This window comes from Nyctereutes procyonoides, unplaced genomic scaffold (assembly GCF_905146905.1).
Source record: "Nyctereutes procyonoides isolate TBG_1078 unplaced genomic scaffold, NYPRO_anot_genome, whole genome shotgun sequence".
In the NCBI taxonomy this organism is placed as follows: domain Eukaryota; kingdom Metazoa; phylum Chordata; class Mammalia; order Carnivora; family Canidae; genus Nyctereutes; species Nyctereutes procyonoides.
The window spans coordinates 1,981,930-1,990,385 of NW_026575049.1; the positions used below are offsets into that span (position 1 = coordinate 1,981,930).

Genomic DNA, 8,456 nt, shown 5'->3' on the forward strand with positions numbered 1-8,456 from the left:
GAAATGAGAGACGATGAGACCAGCCTGCACATGCTTCTGGAAGTGTGCTCGCATCCTCTATCTCACTCAAGGCCGGCTATGCTCTTCTCCATTTTCTTTATAAAGATCCTGGGATAGATTCAAGAACTCGCTCAAGAGGGCACAGCTAGTGAACAACCGAACTGGGTCTGGAACCAAGGGCTCCGGTTCCAATGGTGACCCCCTTGTGGTTCTTCTGTTTTCCCCAATTTGAGGAGGGAGCATATGCGTACAGTAAGACGGGCAGGGGCAGCAGGGGTGACCATGCCCGGAGTCTGGGAGCGGGTGAGCGCCCCCCCCCTTAGCTCTGGAGCTCTGCGACAGGTGTCCCTAGAGCAGCTGTGACCCAAGGCAGCAGAGGAAAAGCCTCCCAGTTGTCCATTTAGCTGCAGATCTCTTGTGGGGTCAGAGTGAATGCTGCTGACCCTACTTCTTTATTGTGGTAAAATGTACATAACCGAAAGTTTCCCGCCATGTGTAAGCTCTGCGTGTGGCATTAAGGACGTGCACACTCGGGACACCTGGGTGGCTGAGCGGTTGAGCGTCTGCCTTTGGCTCAGGGCCTGATCCCAGGGTTCTGGGATCGAGTCCCACGTTGGGCTCCCTGCATGGAGCCTGCTTCTCCCTCTGCCTGTGTCTCTGCCTCTCTCTCTCTCTGTTTCTCCCATGAATTAAAACAACAACAACAACAAAAAAAAACAAAAACAAAAACAAAAAAAGGACGTGCACACTGTTGCGCAGCCATCATCACTCCCCGTCTTCAAAGACTTTTTCATCTTCCCAAACTGCAACTCCACACCCTCTAAAGCCATAACTCCCATCCCCCCAACCCCTGGCAACCGTTATTCTCCTTTCTATCTCTGGGAGCTTGACCACTCGAGGTGCATCATGTAAGTGGGAATCATGCGGTATTTGCCCTTTGCTCTCCACCTTACACTGCCTTATTGGTCACAGGACGGTCCCTTTCAGCTACGACAGAGGTGCAGGTTAGCAGCGCTCCACGCCCACAGAAGAGTAGGGGAACAAAAACCAGAGAACACAACAGGGAGAGACAGAACCGGAGTGCTTCGGGGTAGATTTCTTGACTGTCAGGGGTACCAGATGTAAGGGGGCGGTGGTGGCGGGTGGATGGGAAGAAAGTGTCACATGGAAAACAGTGCTGCGCTTTACCGTCCCAGGGGAGGGGTAGCTCCCTTCTGGAGGAGGTGCCTGCCTCTTTTTTGAGGCTGACGCTCTGATGGGCCCTGATGGGGAAGCCACTCCAGTGAGGGGAGGGTGGCCCTCTGGCCAGGCTGAAGGCAAGACAAATGGTTCTGCAGTAGACACCCACGGGGACTTGGAGGTGGATAGAAGGGTCTGGAGGAGAAGAGAGAGGCTGGAGGAGACGGAGTAGTTGGGACTTAGGACAGAGTGAGGAATATTTCGGGGCAGGGGAAAGGTTGATGAAGTTGCAGGATAGGAAGATCTCCTCGTGGATTCCAATGTGCTTACTGTGGTCCCCCTCCATTACCCCAAACTTTGAGTGTCTGCTTCTGCGTCCATAAGCCTTCTGGGGGTCCAGGGGTAGCTGAGGGGGTCAGGAAGGGAGCAAGGGGGTGGTGCCTGAGGGAGGGAGGGACAGTGGCTGCAGGAGGTGAGATGCAGATGAAGGGAGGAAGGAAAGCAGGGAATCCAAGCCAGAGGTCCCCAGAGGAAGCACAAGCCCTCTGTGAATCCCGGGCACAGAGATGGTGGTAGCAGCCGGAGTAGGACTGCGAGGTTGAGGGGACACAATTATGGGGTCCCTACTATTAGTGGGGTGGGGCCCAAGTAATTTTCTTGAATATTAGGTGGCAGGCAGTCCAGGTAGACAGCCCGAAGGAAGGCATGGTTGTGGATCTCATCTTCTTGGGGGACCTGGTGGCAAGATCTAGCCAGGTCCCAGCTGGGTAATTTGGGAATTACCCCAGGTAATTCTCTGGGGTCCCCTCAGCTCAACTCACTGCCTCTGGGGTTTCTGTACTCATGGGGAAGGGTACCACTTTTTGAGAGGTGGTGATGGAACTAGAACCGAAGCCAAGCCCAGAATACCTCTTGAGCTTTCAAAACACCATTCTCTTTCAAAATCGTCTGGAGATTTTGGGGCTAGCATCGGCTCCGATGGAGATGGAGGCTTCTCGGGCCTCCCAGCCAGAGGAGCCCAGCGGGAGGGCCGGTTGCTCCCACCCACAGGCCCCAGAGAAGCCTGGCATGGAAAGGGAGCCTCATGCTGCCGGGAAGCCCAGAGTTCGCCTGCTGGGTCCTGGGCCGAGTGTGGGCTGGGGTGGAGCCCTGCCTGGAACTAGTGATGCACCCCGAGAGCCCGGGACCAGCCCGCGCGGGTGGCGGTGGGGCCGACCGAGGACACTTCCCTCTGGTCCTCTCCAGTCTTGGCCCAGGGAACTGAGGCTCAGGGCTGGTCTGGCTGGACCTCATTTCTGTCCCAGCCCAGTAACCCTTCATCAGTGGGTCCCGGGGAAACGGGCCTGGCTTGCCTCCCATTTGAGGAACGTTTGCCAAATGTGTTACAAGCCACTAAAAGCTTGTAAACTAGGGTGCAGGCTGCCACGGGGCCTGGGCTGGCCAGAGGATATGCTCTTTAGAAGTTCCAGAAGCTCCCTGCCCATTGGGAGGGAGGAATGTCCCTACAGAGTCCCAGGCGGGTCTGTGCTGGGCCCGGGCCAGCTTTCCCTCTGGCGGGCCCCTCTGCTCCGGGGGAGCTGTGTGTTCCCTTCTCTGGCAGCTTGGGAAAGACTAGGGGCCCTTTCAGGGAAAGGAGAAAGAGGAAACGGGCCTGAAAAAGCTGCAGTGAAAGCCTAATTCTGAGCTTCAGCTGCAGACTCAGGCCTGGGAGTACAAATGCATTTTCTACTCAGGAGAACGGGGAGTGTTCGGAAAGGTTGTTTGGGGGAACTAGAGCCCCAGAGCTTGGGTGCTGGAGGATCTCAGACACCAGCTAGTATAGCCTCCCCCAGTGGCCCCCCCATTTTACTGGAAGGCTAATCTGAAACAGAATGGAATTTGGCAGGGGCTGGGATGCCTTTTCTCTTCTGAGGCCCTGTTTCCTGAAAGAGTGTCCAGAGGAGCTGATTCCCCCCTTCCCCGTGGCACTCCTCAGGGCCTTTTTAAGAAAACCCAGAGGTCTGATCCGGCTTCTCTGAAAGTAACAGGGTTTGTGGCTTCCAGGGGGTTTTCGGTTTAGAGCCATAATTTCTGTTTGTTCATCTGACACGTTCGTGCACTGCAGGCTTGTTGCCAGGTTTCCCCTCGCACGTTATCAGGCCGTGCTTGTGCGTGGACGAGGGGAAGCCAGGAACAGCACAACTCAGGAAGGGACCGTACTAGGGCAGGGGCTGCTGGGGCCTGGGAGGGGGTTGGGAGGTCGAGGTCCTCAGGCCTGTGGTTGGGGGTGAACCGGGAGCCTCCTGGCCCAGAGTCCCCGATGGGCATCTGCACCGGCGGGCGGCAGAGGGCTCAGGCTCCTGCAGGAGCTGAGAGGCTGCCTCAGGAAGAAGCCACCTGGGCTGGCCAGGGAGGCTCCGAGAATGCGCAGGCCCCGGGCTCTGGAAGCTTCGGGAAGGGCCGACTGAGAGGGGGGCAGCCGGCCCCGAGCAGAAAAAGGGCAAAGGGAGACAGAGAAAGCAAGTGGCACTGAGTGAGGTGGGGCCTGAACTAAATTCTAAATTTTGGGAGCGGCCCGGGAGGCTGCCAACTTTGATCTCATTTTCTGGACGGGCCTTCAGTTCCTTCTCATCCCCACCACCCAGTCACCAGAGAGTCAGCGCCTCCCGACAGCAGCAGCTCTTGGCCAACTCGGGAGGCACACGCAGCTGGACGTGGGGGCACCCTGAGCTGGGTGCGGGCGGGGGAAGGGCCACAGTGATGCTGGGCGAGGAGGGGAAGGCCTTGGGCGGGGGGCTGGGGTCTGTCCTGTCCCCACGGGGTCTCCCTTGGCCAGCACCCCCCCAGGCCCAAGGCGCTCACTGAATAACTGAACTCCTGCAGTCTCTTCTCTTGAATCCTCAAGTAACCTTGTATTTTTCTTCTTCGGGATTGGAAGACTAACAAGGATGTTTGCCTCCCTTGTGCTTTCTCCTTCAGGAAGGACCTTCTTGCTGCTGCTGTGACCGGGGCACTGAGGCACTGTTCTGGAAGGTGCCTCGGCATAAAGACCCTCCATCTGGGGAGGAAGGGAGACGGGAGGAGGGCCAGGGTGCTCTCTCGGGCCTGGCTCTGGGATGCCCAGCCCAGGTGGCCGTGGCCGGGGTGGCAGCGAGAGGAGGCAGCCTCAGCCGTGCTGTGGTTTTCCTCCGTGTGACAGCACGACCACGACGCTCATGCCCCAGCCCAGCCGATGACCGACGAGGAAAATAAAATGGAATTTAAACCTCATCTCGGACAGGGTTTCAGAGCCGCCGTCTTCCTGGTTATGGAAACGGGGGCTGCACTGAGGGGGACCTCGGCTCTCCCCCAGAAGGCCCCCCTTCTCCCGGGCTTGGTTTTGGAGGTGAGCACCTCCTGGGGGCTTGTGTGGCCTTCGGGAGCCGGGATGGCTGCCGTGCCCCCCTCCCCAGGAGGCCTGGACGTTTCCTCTCCTTCAGAAGCTGTCGGCGTTACCCCGCGTGGGTGTGGGCCCGGGCCCTTGTATCTCAAGGATCTGTGCCTGTCCTTGGGGCTTCCGAGTCTTGTGGTTCCTTTCCTTGGCCCTGAAGAGGCCACGTGGGGTCCCCCAAGCTAGGTCCCCGGGGCTACCCTGGCGGCTCTCAGACACGCCAGATTCCCATCCTGCGTCCCCAACAAATTATGTCTCAAATCGCCCTCCGCCCCCCTGGCCCCCGGGGCCCCCTGCTCCCGCTCGGGTGTTCCGGGGACGCAAGGCCAGCCGTGGGCCCCCGCCCCCGTTGGGGGGAGGCCTCAGTTTCTCCCTGCACACTTCGGAGGCGGGGGGAGGTGGAGGGGGGGCGCGGGGGGGCGCGGAGGGGCGGGAAGGGCGGGAGGGGCCGCGGGCGCCGGGACGGAGGCGGCCGGGAGCCCCGCGGCCGGGCCCCTGGGGAGGGGCTGGAGCGACGCGGGGAGGGGGCCGGGGAGCAGGCGGCGTTCCCGCAAATCACATGATTTTCCCGCTTATATAAATCACAGCTTGTTTTTCTCCCGGCCGCGGACTTAAAGGTGCCGCGTCTTCTTTCTGTCCCCGGGGCGGGCCGAGCTGCGCCGGGTGCTTTCGCCCTCGAGGGGGCGGGCTCGCGGCTTAGGGGCCCCTCCCCGCAGCGACCCCGGGATGTGTCGCGGTGGGGGAAACCCGGGAAGGGCCCGGCCGTCCGATCAGCCCCGAGCCGGCGGGCCGACCCCCCCCCCCCGCTCCTCCCGGGGGCAGCGGCCCCCTCGCGGCCCCGAGGCCCCTGCCTGCCCGTCGTCAGCCCCGGCGGCTCGAGGTCAAAGTGGGAGACAGCAGGTCGGCACAGGTGTGCAGCGCCCAGGGCCTCCCGCCCGTCGGGAGACGCCGCGACCTGCTGGCCTCCGCCTTCAGGGGCTAATACGGCGGGGCGACGGGTAGGGACCCGGGGAGGGCGAGGGGCCTGGTCCGTCTCCCGGCGGGCTCCGGGCGGCCGGCGCGGGTGAGGAGTCCTGCGGGCTGCGGGTGGGACAGCGCGGCGGGGAGGAGGCGGGCGGCGGGCACGGGGGCGCCGGGCTGTCGTGCCGCCAAGCGACGACCTGGGCACCTGCGCAGGGCGGGGAGCGGCCCGAGGGGTCAGCCGCGGGCACGGGGGGTGGGAGAGCGGGCAGCCGGGGACCGCGCGGGGGGCGGGCAGGCGGGGCGCGGCCCCCGGGGGGGGTGGGCAGGGCGGGCCCCCGGGGGGAGGCGGGCAGGGCGGGCCCCCGGGGGGAGGTGGGCAGGCGGGGCGGGGCGGGGCCCCCGGGGGGGGTGGGCAGGGGGGGCGGGGCCCCCGGGAGGAGGCGGGCAGGCGGGGCGGGGCCCCCGGGGGGGTGGGCAGGGCGGGCCCCCCGGGGGGAGGCGGGCAGGTGAGGTGGGGCCCCCGGGGGGGAGGCGGGCAGGCGGGGCGGGGCCCCCGGGGGGAGGCGGGCAGGCGGGGCGGGGCCCCCGGGGGGGGGTGGGCAGGGCGGGCCCCCGGGAGGAGGTGGGCAGTCGGGGCGGGGCCCCCGGGGGGGTGGGCAGGGCGGGCCCCCGGGGGGAGGCGGGCAGGTGAGGTGGGGCCCCCGGGGGGAGGCGGGCAGGCGGGGCGGGGCCCCGGGGGGGCGGGCAGGTGGGGCGGGGCCCCGGGGGGAGGCGGGCAGGCGGGGTGGGGCGGGGTGGGGTGGGCCCCCGGGGGTGCGGGGCACGGGGCGGTCCCGGCGGAGCGGGAGCACCCACCGAGCCAGCGGGAGGTCTCCGCGGGCCGCGGCCGAGGCTCGGAGAAAAAGTAGAAACGGAAAGTGAGGGGATCTCCGCGGGCCGCGGCCGAGGCTCGGAGAAAAAGTAGAAACGGAAAGTGAGGGGAGGAGGTCCTTAGAAGGGGCGGATAAAGCGGTGGCCGTGTATTCGGGGGAGAGAAGTGACGAAAAGGGCTGGCCCTTGGGCCGGGGGCGGGGCGAGGGGGACGGGGTGCCGGGGCGGGGGGCGAGGCCCTCTCGGGGCCGGTTCGGGAGCAGGTGGGCCCCGCAGTGCCCCGCGCCCGAGCTCCGCATCCGTGACCGCGGACGCCGCCGCCTGCGCCGGGTCCTCCCGGAGGGGAAGCGCGGGGAGCGCGGGGCCGCGGTGCTTGGCCCGGGCAGGTGCGTCCCCTCCTTCCCTCCTCGCCGCCTCCCTCATTTCCTTAGGTGGCAGGCACCTGAGCAGAGTCATTTGCTCTTCAAAAATGACGACTGGGCTGTCGTTGCTGTTGTTTTTCTTCTTACCCCCCTTCAGCCCCCCCCCCCACGTTCTTTCCTTGTTCTGCCGCTGCTGCTGCTTCTCCTTTTCCTCCTAAAAGAAACCTGCAGGTCTTGCTTGCATGACTAATTATTTGAACCGGATATACCCTCCATTAATAGAGGAAGGAAATAATAAATTTGTTTTCTAAGGGCCTCTTAGCTGAAGATGGCTATTACCTGACTTGATCATTCCAGCAGCCTGGAAGGTTCCGGAGGGCAGGTATTTATGAGGCCCTTCCCCACCCCTATAGCTGATGAAAATAGAAGAATGGTTGTAAAAAGTTTTGTTATGTGGGAGAACCACCTGGCCACCAGTACCGTCTGGGTCAAAGATTTCCAAACTTTTCTTTTTAGCTTCTTATTTTTGGAAATAGATTTTACCTGACAGTCAAATAAAATAGACACAAAACACAGAGTCCTGGTTTCAGTGGACTGGGGGAGGTTCTGAGGCTCCATTGCCTGGCTTGGCTCCCACTCCCGGCCCCCAGGGCAGCTGGGGAAATGGCACTTTGCTTCTGGGACAACCCAGAAGCACTCAGAGAATTTTTTACGCTCAGCTTCTTTTCCTTTTCAGCCACAGACTTCCTGACTTCAGAGGCCAGGCTGGAGCCCAAGAAAGCTCTGTGGACCCCGGGCGGAGCTCATCTCTGGTGGTGATGCCAGCAGGGCGGCTGTGCCCGAGCGTTAGCGGCCGGGCTTGTGGACCCGCTGAGCGGGACCAGTGCCGCTCCGAGGCCGAGACAGTGTCCCCAAGGCTCGGGAACTACCTTGGCTGGGGTGTGCTGGCCTGCTCAGCCAATGTGCTTCCTTTTTGAACGTGTTTCTTGAAAAACAAGCTTTTTGATGTTAAAAAAAAAAACTGTGATTTTTAGAATGTTGATTTGAGATAAAGCAAAGAAGGTGACATGCTCTGCAGATAGTTACAGAAAGCTGTGAAAGAACCACAAATAATTTTCTCTAACTGCAGCACTAATTGTCCTGTACAAGGCAGCCACCATTAGGATTCATTTGAGTGTTGTCAGATTCCCCAAAAGATAAGCATTAAAAAGGATTAAAATAATTTCATATGACTTTTGCTGTGAAAATAAAATCTCGGGAGGGGGATCCCTGGGTGGCGCAGCGGTTTGGCGCCTGCCTTTGGCCCAGGGCGCGATCCTGGAGACCCGGGATCGAATCCCACGTCGGGCTCCCAGTGCATGGAGCCTGCTTCTCCTTCTGCCTATGTCTCTGCCTCTCTCTCTTTCTCTCTGACTATCATAAATAAATAAAAAAATTAAAAAAAGAAGCATTAAAAAAAAAAATCTCGGGAGGTTCCCTGGGTGGCTCAGCAGTTTGGCGCCTGCCTTTGGCCCACAGCGTAATCCTGGGATCGGTCCCGAGTTGGGTTCCCTGCATGGAGCCTGCTTCTCTCTCTGTCTCTCTCTTTCTGTATCTCTCATGAATAAATAAAGAAAATCTCGGTAAACCAGCATCCTAATTTTATTCTATTTTTTGAATTTTTTTCCACCAAT

The 8,456-nt window shown here is 61.4% G+C and overlaps 2 long non-coding RNA genes across 3 annotated transcripts; both read left to right on the forward strand.

Annotated features, from left to right (window-relative positions):
- The first annotated feature begins 3,802 nt into the window (after positions 1-3,802).
- Positions 3,803-4,428, forward strand: LOC129511705 (uncharacterized). The gene is made up of 2 exons (XR_008664885.1): positions 3,803-3,892; positions 4,138-4,428. It is a non-coding gene; the product is annotated as an uncharacterized LOC129511705 (long non-coding RNA).
- A 756-nt stretch (positions 4,429-5,184) lies between these two features.
- Positions 5,185-8,005, forward strand: LOC129511704 (uncharacterized). Of its 2 annotated transcripts, XR_008664884.1 has the most exons (3): positions 5,185-5,498; positions 7,096-7,165; positions 7,520-8,005. It is a non-coding gene; the product is annotated as an uncharacterized LOC129511704 (long non-coding RNA). The 2 variants fall into 2 exon arrangements; XR_008664883.1 differs by lacking the exon at positions 5,185-5,498 and having other exon boundaries at positions 6,665-7,165.
- Positions 8,006-8,456: the final 451 nt, after the last annotated feature.